Raw genomic sequence first — 13,438 nt, 5'->3', positions numbered from 1 at the left:
GTCAAAGTGGTGGCCATATTTGGGGACACCTGCTATACATTAAGGTTGATTTATAGCATTAACTAACTAAAATAATGGGCTTTTATAATTGCTAAATTAATGGTTAGTTTATAAGATTATTTCAAAACTGAGAAATCTGAGTTTCTTTTTTATTAATTGATTTATCTAGTCAATTTAGAACATTATTCCTTGATTACAAGAATCACATTATTTCCCTCTTTCCTCCCTTCCACCCTTCCCACAGTCAACGCACAATTTCATTGGGTATTACATGTGTCTTTGGTCAGAATCTATTTCCATCTTGTTGGTGTTTCCATTAGGATGTTCATTTAGAGTCTATATCCCCAACCATATCCCCTTGACCCATGTATTCAAGCAATTGTTTTTCTTCTGTGTTTCTACTCCCAGTTTTTCCTCTGAATGTGGACAGTGTTTTTTTTCCTCTTAGATCCCTCCAAGTTGTTCAGGATCACTGCATTGCCACTAATGGAGAAATCCATTACATTTGATTGTACCACAGTGTATCACTCCCTGTGTACAATGTTTTACTGGTTCTGCTCCTCTCTCTCTGCATCAGTTCCAGGAGGTCATTCCAGTTCCCATGGAAATCCTCCATTTTATTATTCCTTTGAGCACAATAGTGTTTCATCACCAACTTATACCACAATTTGTTCAGCTATTCCCCAATTGGAGGGCATCCCCTCATTTTCCAATATTTTGCCACCACAAAGAGAGCAACTATGAATATTCTTATACAAATCCTTTTTCTTATTATCTCTTTGGGGTACAAACCCAGCAGTGCTATGGCTGGATCAAAGGGCAGTCTTTTTTCACCCTTTGGGCATAGTTCCAAATTACCCTCCAGAATGGTTGGATTAATTCACAACTCCACCAACAATGCATTCATGTCCTGACTTTGCCACATCCCCTCCAGCATTCATGACTTTCCATTGCTGTCATGTTAGCCAATATGCTAGGTGTGAGGTGATACCTTAGAGTTGTTTTGATTTGCACCTCTATGATTATAAGAGATTTAGAACACTTTTCATGTGCTTATTAATAGTTTTGATTTCTTTAACTGAAAATTGCCTATTCATGTCTCTTGCCCATTTATCTATGGGAGAATGGCTTGATTTTTTGTACAATCGATTTAGCTCCTTATGAATTGGAGTAATTAGACCTTTGTCAGAGGTTTTTGTTATGAAAATTGTTTCCCAATTTCTTGCTTTCCTTCTAATTTTGGGTGCATTGGTTTTGTTTGGAGAAAAACTTTTTAATTTGATGTCATCAAAAGTATTGATTTTACATTTTGTGATTTTGTCTAGCTCTTGCTTGGTTTTAAAGTCTTTCCTTTCCTAAAGATCTGATATGTATACTATTTTGTGTTCACCTATTTTGCTTATAGTTTCCTTCTTTATATTCAAGTCATTCACCCATTATGAATTTATCTTGGTGTAGGGTATGAGACATTGATCCAAACCTAATCTCTCCTATACTGTCGTCCAGTTTCCCCAGCAGTTTTTATCAAATAGTCACTTACCTGAAGTCGATTCCACTGATCCTCCTTTATGTCTCCTAGTCAGTACCATATTGTTTTGATGACCACTGCTTTATCATGTAATTTGAGATCTGAAACTGCAAGGTCTCCTTCCTTCACATTTTTTTTCATGATTTCCCTGGATATTCTTGATCTTTTGTTCTTCCAAATGAACTTTGTTATGTTTTTTTTTCTAATTCAGTAAGGAAGGTTTTTTGTAGTTCAATGGGTATGGCACTAAATAAGTAAATTATTTTGGGTAGGATTGTCATTTTTATTATGTTAGCTCATCCTACCCACAAGCAGTTTTTTCCCCCCAATTGTTTAGATTTAGTTTTAATTGTGTGAGGAGTGTTTTGTAGTTATTTTCATATAGTTCCTGTGTTTGTCCTGGCAGATAGATTCCTAAGTATTTTATATTGTCTAGTGTGACTTTAAATGGAATTACTCTTTCTAATTCTTGCTGCTGAGATGTGTTGGAGATATATAGAAATGCTGATGAGTTATGTGGGTTTATTTTGTATCCTGTGACTTTGTTAAAGTTGTTGATTATTTTGATTAGCCTTTTGGTTGATTCTCTGAGGTTCTTTAAGTAGACCATAATATCATCTGCAAAGAGTAGATAGCTTGGTTTCCTCATTGCCAATTTTAATACCTTCAATTTCTTTTTCTTTTCTGATTGCTACAGCTAGTGTTTCTAGTACAATATTAAATAATACAGGTGATAATGGGCATCTTTGTTTCACTCCTGATCTTATTGGGAAGGCTTCTAGTTTGTCCCCATTGCAGATGATGTTTGCTGATGGTTTTAGGTATATACTGTTTATTATTTTTAGGAAAGGCCCTTCTATTCCTATGCTTTCTAGTGTTTTCAATAGGAATGAGTGGTATATTTTGTCAAAGGCTTTTTCTGCATCTATTGAGATAATCATGTCATTTTTGTCAGTTTGCTTGTTAATATGGTCAATTATGAAGATGGTTTTCCTAATATTGAACCATCCTTGCATTCCTGGTATGAATCCTATGTGGTCATAGTGAATAACCCTCGTGATCACTTGCTGGAGTCTTTTTGCTAGTATCCTATTTAAGATTTTTGTATCTATATTCATTAAGGAGATTGGTCTATAGTTTTCTTTCTCTGTTTTTGACCTGCCTGGCTTTGGAATCGGTACCATATTTGTGTCATAAAAGGAATTTGGTAGAACTCCTTTGCTTATTTTTTCAGATAGTTTGTATAATATTGGGATTACTTGTTCTTTGAATGTTTGATAGAATTCATTAGTGAATCCATCTGGACCTGGTGATTTTTTCTTCGGGAGTTCTTTGATGGATTGTTCAATTTATTTTTTGATATGGGGTTGTTTAGGTAGTCTATTTCTTCCTTTGTTAGTCTAGGCAATTTATATTTTTCTAAATATTCATCCATATTAACCAGATTGTCATATTTATTGCCATATAATTGGACATAATAATTTTTATTGATTGCCTTAATTTCCTCTTCATTCAAGGTGAGGTTTCCCTTTTCATCTTGGATACTGTCAATTCGGTTTTCTTCTTTCCTTTTGTTAATTAGATTGGCTTTGTTTATTTTATTTGTTTTTTTTTCAAAGTACCAACTTCTAGTCTTATTAAATCAATAGTTATTTGACTTACAATTTTGTTAATTTCTCCTTTGATTTTTAGGATCTCTAATTTATTCTTCATCTGAGGATTTTTAATTTGTTCACTTTCTAGTTTTTTTTTTAATTTGCATGCCCAGTTCATTGATCTCTGCTCTCTAATTTGTTAATATATGAACTCAAGGATATGAATTTCCCCCTGAGTTCTGCTTTGGCTGCATCCCATAGATTTTGAAATGATGTCTCATCATTGTCATTTTCTTCAATGAATTTATTAATTGTAATTGTTTCTACTTCTTTAACTGAGAAATCTGAGTTTTCAAGTATCACATATTTGTTGTACTTTCATTTTGACTTTGAAAAGTTCATATAAGCTTGGTTTTTCTAAATGTTGCTATTAATAGGAATATATTACCAAACATAAAAGGATAATCCAGAATGAAATTACAAAACTCACTCAGTGTATACTCTTTAAATCTTTCTGGTGCTGATTGCTTTTATTTACAATAAAAGGTGATCTAAATATTTAACATTTGTATAGTACTTCATAATTTATAAAACACTTTACACATTTATTAAATTATTTTGTTTGATCCTAAAACAGTCAAGAGAGATAGGAGATACATATATTATTATCCCTGTTTTAGACAGAAATTCACTCATTGGTTAAATTGGTTATCCAAGGCCACAAAGCCAGTAAAAATAGAAATGAGGAACTTGAATGTAATATTTACCTGAGTCTAACTTCAATGCTTTTAATACTAAATGGATAACCAAATAGTTTCCTTATATGTGCCAAATATATACCATTTACCCAGATCCTGCTATATCTAGGGGTCTAGGACACTGGGATGTGGAAGTTCTCCCCACTAAATTGTTTTTGTCTCTTTCTGTCTGTTTTTTTTTAATATATTTTATTTGATCATTTCCAAGCATTATTCGTTAAAGACATAGATCATTTTCTTTTCCTCCCCCCCACCCCCCATAGCCGACGCGTAAGTCCACTGGGCATTAGATGTTTTCTTGATTTGAACCCATTGCTTTGTTGATAGTATTTGCATTAGAGTGTTCATTTAAAGTCTATCCTCTGTCATGTCCCCTCAACCTCTGTATTCAGGCAGTTGCTTTTTCTCGGTGTTTCCACTCCCATAGTTTATCCTTTGCTTATGAATGGTGTTTTTTTTCTCCTGGATCCCTGAAAGTTGTTCAGGGACATTACACCGCCCCTAATGGAGAAGTCCATTACGTTCGATTATACCACAGTGTATTAGTCTCTGTGTACAATGTTCTCCTGGTTCTGCTCCTCTCGCTCTGCATCACTTCCTGGAGGTTGTTCCAGTCTCCATGGAACTTCTCCACTTTATTATTCCTTTGAGCACAATAGTATTCCATCACCAACATATACCACAGTTTGTTCAGCCATTCCCCAATTGATGGGCATCCCTTCGTTTTCCAGTTTGGGGCCACCACAAAGAGCACAGCTATGAATATTTTTGTACAAGTCTTTGTGTCCATTATCTCTTTGGGGTACAGACCCAGCAGTGCTATGGCTGGGTCAAAGGGTAGATATTCTTTTGTCGCCCTTTGGGCATAGTTCCAAATTGCCCTCCAGAATGGTTGGATCAGTTCACAACTCCACCAGCAATGAATTAATGTCCCTACTTTGCCACATCCCCTCCAACATTCATTACTTTCCTTTGCTGTTATGTTAGCCAATCTGCTAGGTGTGAGGTGATACCTCAGAGTTGTTTTGATTTGCATCTCTCTGATTATAAGAGATGTAGAACACTTCTTCATGTGCTTGTTAATAGTTTTGATTTCTTTATCTGAGAACTGCCTATCCATTTCCCTTGCCCATTTATCAATTGGAGAATGGCTTGATTTTTTGTACAGTTGATTTAGCTCATTATAAATATGAGTACTTAAACCTTTGTCAGAGGTTTCTATGAAGATTTTTTCCCAATTTGTTGTTTCCCTTCTGATTTTAGTTATATTGGTTTTGTTTGTACAAAAGCTTTTTAGTTTGATGTAGTCAAAATTATTTATTTTACATTTTGTGATTCTTTCTATATCTTGCTTGGTTTTAAAGCCTTTCCCCTCCCAAAGGTCTGACATGTATACTATTCTGTGTTTACCCAATTTACTTATGGTTTCCTTCTTTATGTTTAAGTCACTCACCCATTTTGAATTTATCTTGGTGTAGGGTGCGAGGTGTTGATCTATTCCTAGTCTCTCCCACACTGTCTTCCAATTTTCCCAGCAGTTTTTATCGAATAGTGGATTTTTGTCCCAAAAGTTGGGATCTTTGGGTTTATCGTATACTGTCTTGCTGAGGTCGTTTTCACCCAGTCTATTCCACTGATCTTCCTTTCTGTTTCTTAGCCAGTACCAAATTGTTTTGATGACTGCTGCTTTGTAATATAGTTTGAGGTCTGGGACTGCAAGGCCCCCATCATATGTGTTTTTTTTCATTATTTCCCTGGATATCCTTGATCTTTTGTTCTTCCAAATAAACTTTGTTATGGTTTTTTCTAAATCAGTGAAGAAGTATTTTGGTAGTTCAATGGGTATGGCACTAAATAGATAAATAAGTTTGGGTAGGATGGTCATTTTTATTATATTGGCTTGTCCTATCCATGAGCAGTTAATGTTTTTCCAATTGTTGAAGTCTAGTTTTAGTTGTGTGGCGAGTGTTTTGTAGTTGTGTTAATATAGTTCCTGTGTTTGTCTTGGGAGATAGATTCCTAGGTATTTTATTTTGTCTAAGGTGATTTTGAATGGGATTTCTCTTTCTAGTTCTTGCTGCTGAGCTGTGTTGGAGATATATAGAAAAGCTGATGATTTATGTGGGTTTATTTTGTATCCTGCAACTTTGCTAAAGTTGTTGATTATTTCAATTAGCTTTTTGGTTGAATCTCTAGGATTCTTTAAGTAGACCATCATGTCATCCGCAAAGAGTGATAACTTGGTCTCCTCCTTGCCTATTCTGATGCCTTCAATTTCTTTATCTTCTCTAATTGCTACTGCTAGTGTTTCTAGTACAATGTCAAATAGTAGAGGTGATAATGGGCATCCTTGTTTCACTCCTGATCTTATTGGGAATGCATCTAGTTTATCCCCATTGCAGATGATATTAGCTGTTGGTTTTAGATATATACTGTTTATTATTTTTAGGAATGACCCTTCTATTCCTATGCTTTCTAGTGTTTTTAATAGGAATGGGTGTTGTATTTTATCAAAGGCTTTTTCTGCATCTATTGAGATAATCATGTGGTTCTTGCTAGTTTGCTTGTTGATGTGGTCAATTATGTGGATGGTTTTCCTAATGTTGAACCAGCCCTGCATCCCTGGTATGAATCCTACTTGATCATGGTGAATGATCCTTCTGATCACTTGCTGGAGTCTTTTTGCTAGTATCCTATTTAAGATTTTTGCATCTATATTCATTAGGGAGATTGGTCTATAGTTTTCTTTCTCTGTTTTTGACCTGCCTGGTTTTGGAATCAGTACCATGTTTGTGTCGTAAAAGGAGTTTGGTAGAACTCCCTCTTTGCTTATTATGTCAAATAGTTTGTATAGTATTGGGGTTAACTGTTCTCTGAATGTTTGATAGAATTCACAGGTGAATCCATCAGGCCCTGGGGATTTTTTCTTAGGAAGTTCTTTGATGGCTTGATGGATTTCAATTTCTGATATGGGATTATTTAAGAATTCTATTTCCTCTTCTGTTAGTCTAGGCAGTTTGTATTTTTGTATATATTCATCCATTTCTCCTAAATTGGTGTATTTATTGCCATATAATTGGGCAAAGTAATTTCTAATGATTGCCTTAATTTCCTCCTCATTGGAGGTGCTGTCCCCCTTTTCATCTTTAATGCTGTGAATTTGCTTTTCTTCCTTCCTTTTTTTAATTAGATTGACCAGTACTTTGTCTATTTTGTTTGTTTTTTCAAAGTACCAGCTTCTTGTCTTATTTATTAAATCAATAGTTCTATCACTTTCGATTTTATTAATTTCTCCCTTAATTTTTAGGATTTCTAATTTGGTTTTCTGCTGGGGGTTTTTAATTTGATCGCTTTCGAGTTTTTTCAATTGCATTTCCAATTGATTGATCTCTGCTCTCCCTTGTTTGTTAATATGAGCTTTCAGGGATATGAATTTGCCTCTGATTACCGCTTTGGCTGCATCCCAAAAGGTTTGAAAGGATGTTTCGCCATTGTCATTTTCCTTGATGAAATTATTAATTGTTTCTATGATTTCTTCTTTAGCTAAACGGTTTTGGAGTATCATATTGTTTAATTTCCAATTGGTTTTAGATTTGGTTTTCCATGTACCATTACTAATCATTATTTTTATTGCCTTGTGATCTGAGAAGGCTGCATTCATTATTTCTGCTTTTTTGCATTTGTGTGCTATGTTTCTGTGACCTAATGTATGGTCAATTTTTGTGAATGTGCCATGTGGTGCTGAGAAGAAGGTGTATTCCTTTTTATCCCTATTTATTTTTCTCCATATGTCTATTAATTCTAATTTTTCTAAGATTTCATTCACTTCTTTTACCTCTTTCTTATTTATTTTTTGATTTGATTTATCTAAATTTGATAATGGTTGGTTGAAGTCTCCCACTAGTATGGTTTTATTGTCTATTTCTTCCTTCAATTCTCCTAGTTCCTGCATTAGAAATTTGGGTGCTATATTATTTGGTGCATACATGTTGATTAATGATATTTCCTCATTGTCTAGAGTCCCTTTTAACAAAATATAATTACCTTCCCTATCCCTTTTGATCAGGTCTATTTTTGCATTGGCTTTATCAGATATCATGATTACCACTCCTGCCTTCTTTCTATCAGTTGAGGCCCAGAAGGTCTTACTCCATCCTTTAATTCTGACCTTGTGGGTGTCAACCCGCCTCATGTGTGTTTCTTGAAGACAACATATGGTAGGGTTTTGGATTCTAATCCATTCAGCTATTCGTCTACGTTTTATGGGTGAGTTCATCCCATTCACGTTCAAAGTTATGATTGTCATTTGTGGACTCCCTGGCATTTTGATTGCCTTCCCTAATTCTAACCTTTTCTTCTTCGGCTCTACCTTTTAGTCCGGTGATTTACTTTGAAACAGTCCCCCTTGTCCCCTCCCTTGATGTTTCCCTTTTTAGTCCCTCCCTTTTTTTCCCTCCCCCTCCCCCCTCTCTTTCCCTCCCTTTTTGTTCTCCCTCTCCCCCTCCCCCCCTTGGTTTTCCCTTCTCCTTACCCTTGTTGGGTAAGATAGAATTCAAGATCCCAATGGATCTGGATGTTTTTCCCTCTCAGAGTTGATTTCCCTGAGATTGAGGTTTAAGTAAACCCCCCCCCCTCTCTTCCTCTCCTTCTTATAGGAGTTTTCTTCCCCTCCCCTTCCCCTGTGAATCTTTGTGTGAGAACCATTATTCTATTTGGTCTTTCTTTACCCCCTATTTATACATTATATTTTCCCCACATATTAGTATGCATCGATTGATATAAATGTAGTCCTTATAGAAGAGAGTTTGAGTAAAAGAAGATAACATTTTTCCCCTTTCCTTAATATTTACCTTTTCAGGTATTCCTTGCTCTTTGATTTTCGGTATCAAACTTTCCACAGAGCTCTGGTCTTTTCTTTGCAAAAAGTTGGAAGTCTTCTATTTTGTTGAATGCCCATACTTTCCCTTGGAAGTATATAGTCAGTTTTGCTGGGTAGCTGATTCTTGGTTGGAGACCCAGCTCTCTTGCCTTTCTGAAGATCATGTTCCATGCCTTACGATCATTCAGCGTAGAACTTGCAAGGTCTTGTGTGACCCTGATTGGTATTCCTTTATATCTAAATTGTCTTTTTCTGGCTTCCTGTAGGATTTTTTCTTTTGTTTGATAGCTTTGGAATTTGGCAATTACATTCCTGGGAGTTGTCTTTTGGGGGTTTAGTGTAGAAGGTGTTCTGTGAGCTCTGTCAGTGGATGTATTGCCCCCTTGTTCTAGAATCTCTGGGCAATTTTCTTTGATTATATCTTGTATCACCATGTCCAGTTTGGTGTTTATTTCTGGCTTTTCTGGGAGTCCAATTATTCTTAAATTTTCTCTTCTCCCCCTGTTTTCCAGATCTATCACCTTGTCGGTGAGATATTTTATGTTCTCTTCTAATTTCTTGGTGTTTTGGCTTTGCTTTATTAGTTCTTGCTTTAAAGCCTGGTTTTCTTTTACAGTTTGGTCAAACTGGTTTTGTAGATGCGTGAATTTCTTTTGCATCATTTCCCACTTTTCCTCCCAGAGGGCTTCCATCTTTTTGGCCCTTTCTGATTCAAATTCTTCATGTGTTTGTGGAGAGTTTCTATTTCCTTTGGAAGATTTTGGAGAATTTTCTTGTATATCTTCTTCTATCTGCTCTGTATTTTGTATTTTGGCTCCATAGAATGTGTCCAGAGTTGGCCCTTTCTTCTTATTTTTCTTGGTATTTTGGGGCTTCTGTGCTTCTGTGGAGTTTGTCATCTCTGAACGTGGAGGATTGGCTTTTCTTGTCTTTGTCTGGTGATCAGAGGCTTTAGTCCTGGGCAGATGTTGGTTCTATGAGCGTTCCCTGGGTTAAACTGAATATGCCTCACTGGAACTGGAATGGAAGGGTCGGACCACGAGGCCACACTCTCCCCCTGGCTCGATTTCCGGAAGTTGCCTTCAGAATCCCTGGCCGTGAGGCTGTTTCGTCGGCCTGCGGGGGGATGGGCTGCCGCTTCCCCAAGCTCCGAGAGCACAGACTTTCACTGAGACTTGGATAGCAGGATCCAGCCCGTGAGGCTGTCTTGCCCGCCCTGAGGGTTGCTGTTGTTTTGACCAGCTCTCTGCAGCGGAGGCCCCAGGCAGTAACTTTCACCCGGACCGACCAGCTCTTTGCAGCGGAGGCCCCAGGCAGTAACTTTCACCCGGACTGGGACTTGGGTAGAAGACCCTGAGGGTTGTTGTTCCTCAGACCCTGCTCTCTGAGCCCAGCGCGGCTGCCGCTTCCGGGAGCCTTGGACTCTGCGCTCCTACCCCTGAGGTCCGAGGGATCTCGGGTTCTGGCTTTTAAGGGGAGCCGTACCTTTTGAACCGGGTCCAGGTCCAGGAGGAGGGTTCCCAGGGTCTGTGCTGTTGATCGTTTTGAATTTCGGCGCCTTAGGAGCTTCTAGTTTGAGATGGGTCGGGAAGGGTTTTCCGGAGATCTGAACTTCAGCTTTCTCTAAGCCGCCATCTTAACCGGAAGTCTCTTTCTGTCTGGTTTTTAAGGAGATAGAGAAGGCATCCATCTATGCTGGTTTGGTTTAAGGAGCCCAGAACCAATAGGCTTGTTTTGGCAAAATTTTCTGGAAAACTATTGCATTTGTTTTTTCTAAATAATTAAAATACTAATCATCATATCTTTCAATATTAGTTTGTTTTCATTAGCATTTCCTTAGTTGTTATTTAATTTTTCAAACTTAGAGTCAGAATGTTAGAGTGAAAATTCTTAGATTTGGAGTCAAAGAAGTTTTGAATTCTGACCTTACCTGGAACTCCACAAGTTGAACTTGATTCTTTGAATAAAGGAATTGTTTTTTACTAAAATGCAAATAATTCAAGGATTTACAACATATTGATCCATTTACTATCATTTAAACATGAGCATAAGTTAATTTATTAAATATTTCCCAAACATGATAGCAATAAAAGATCAGTTTATTATCACAGGAAAAATAAAATGATGATAAGGGAATTAGAGATCCCTTTAAATGGGGATATAGTTGAAAAAGGGAGATGAGAACATACTGAACAATTATTAATATGGCAGTTTGGCATGAATATGAAATATGCCTTCTGTCATTGGTCTTTTAGAAAGTTATTAAGAACTTTTAAAGGTAAAGTACTGCCTGCCCCCTTTTGTTTGAGAATGTATTGGTTGCTAAAAAGGGAACATTTGTATAATAGAATCTACTCATGAAGAGGTACAGTCTCACAGAAAAAAAATTTTGAGGAAAGAAAAACTGTTATAAGAGCTAGATGGAGAGCAGCACCTCAGGTGAATTGAAGGCAAAGCAAATACTGGGCTCATGATGGTTTCAGGAAAATATGTTATATCAAGTGGAAATATCAGCTTCTTTGTCTGTTAATGTTTATAGATTTTAAAAGGTTATCATTCACAAAGTTTAAATCAAATAATTGTTTGAAGATTATGAGATTTATGTGAAGATTGTTTATTAATTTTCATTTTAAGAGAGGCTAAAAGAGAGTTGAGGTTTGCTGTTCTGTAGTGATATCTATATACCAAGAAGGGAAATCCTTGTCTGTAGAGACGAGCTACATAGTAGAAAAGATAGGTTTTGCATCTATTTTGCCATGAGAAAAGGTTTAGAATCAATTACTCTTTGTAGAACTGAGGATCTGAGGGTCTGTGACCATATATATATATATAATAAATATGAGTTTCTTAAATTTCCTTTAAAATTGTCCAGAAGGAGAAAATGAAAATAATCACTGGGAAGACACTTCTAGTTTAATCCAGCCACACCTGAGTTTGTGTACAAGGAAAGATAAGATTTTTTCCCTTTTTTTAAGAAAACAATGAATGCCAAATGAATTTTATACCACCACCCTCCCCATTTGATGATATCCAATGGCTTTCTATTATCTCCAGGATAAAATATAAATACCTCTATCTGGCATTTAATGCTTTGAATGGTTCCTTCCTACCTTTCCACTCTTTCTACTTCTTATACCTTTCTATATACTTGGCAGATAGTTTAACCATACTGGCCTATTTGACGTTCCTTGGACAAGACAATCCATTTGTTGTCTCCAAAGCTTTGTTCTGGCTGGCCCCAATTCCTGGAATGTTTTGCCCCCTCACCAAGTCTCTTAGTTTTCCTGGCTTCCTTTGACACTTACCTTTGGCAGAAGGCCTTTCTTAATCCTCCTAGCTGCTTACTAATAGTTCCTTCTCCTCTAAGATTATTTTCCATCTGCTCTGGAATATATCATTTGTTTATATGTTGTCTCCTTCATTACAATGTGAGGTTTGAGGTTTTCTGCCTTCCTTTGTATCTTCAGGGCATATCAAAATGCGTGGCACATGATAAGTATATCGTTAATGTTAATTGTTAATGATCTTGAAAGGAAAACTACATTCTAACTGTTAGGGGATCTATGTGAGCATGGATATGAAGGTAGGAGAAGTGTGAGTTCACCAGGCTCATGTAAACAGGACTCAGACTCAGGGCTGAATGAGAGCTTACTAGCCAATGCCATCTGATAGTTATGTAATATGCGCACTGACTCATTCCAGCAATTAGGCTGCTACATCTACTCTTTGGGGGGTCTATGGTATCCTGAGAGATTGGGGGATTCTCTTTTCTCTACCATCATCAGCTGGAGACACTGCAAGGTTGTTTTTCCCCCTAATCCCCACTGTTAGGTGTTTTTAACTAGCTTCTTAATTCTACTCAATAATTTAACATTGATTACAATTGTTCAGGTTCAGGTTATATATACTTCAAAAATATAGCAAGAATAAAATAAAAAATATTTTCCAAAGTACTTTGGGCCATAATCCACTCTATAACATTGGTCTTTGGGAGGGAAGTAGGCTCAATTTACCACAGTTCCCACACAGCATTGGTCCAATAAAGTTCATATATAGATGTGGCATGCCTGCCAGATGAGACTGAGTCTGTCACCACTTGACTGTGGCCTCACATATAATTTCCAAGAGTCACTTCTTTCAGCAATAATTCTGTGCTGGTTGCAAAACCTGTCCTAGACTCTCAGATTTCTTTCTTTCTTTCTTTATCTTCCTTCCTTCCTTCCTTCCTTCCTTCCTTCCTTCCTTCCTTCCTTCCTTCCTTCCTTCCTTCCTTTCTTTCTTTCTTTCTTTCTTTCTTTCTTTCTTTCTTTCTTTCTTTCTTTCTTTCTTTCTTTCTTTCTTTCTTTTTCTTTCTTTCTTTCTTTCTTTCTTTCTTTCTTTCTTTCTTTCTTTCTTTCTTTCTTTCTTTCTTTCTTTCTTTCTTTCTTTCTTTCTTTCTTTCTTTCTTTCTTTCTTTCTTTCTTTCTTTCTTTCTTTCTTCCTTTATTAGCATACCATTTTCCCCTTTATCTCCTTCATGAGTTTTTTCTATATAATATTATCTGTTGTCTTAGAAAGGGGAGGAGAGGGAAGGAGAAAGAAAATGTGGATCATAAAATTAGATTCTCAGATTTCTGTAGTTCACTCACGCAGTATTCTAAAACTCCCAAGGAGTAGAACTGCACCTTCACCTATACTA

At 36.5% G+C, this 13,438-nt stretch overlaps 1 protein-coding gene across 1 annotated transcript in view; it reads right to left on the bottom strand.

Moving 5' to 3' along the window:
- SLC25A21 (solute carrier family 25 member 21) overlaps positions 1-13,438 on the bottom strand; it is a 989,784-nt gene that overhangs the window by 104,422 nt on the left and 871,924 nt on the right. The window lies entirely within an intron of this gene.

This window comes from Monodelphis domestica, chromosome 1 (assembly GCF_027887165.1).
Source record: "Monodelphis domestica isolate mMonDom1 chromosome 1, mMonDom1.pri, whole genome shotgun sequence".
In the NCBI taxonomy this organism is placed as follows: Eukaryota; Metazoa; Chordata; class Mammalia; order Didelphimorphia; family Didelphidae; genus Monodelphis; species Monodelphis domestica.
Note: the sequence above shows the minus strand (reverse complement) of the source record. Positions and strands in the feature narration are given on the sequence as shown.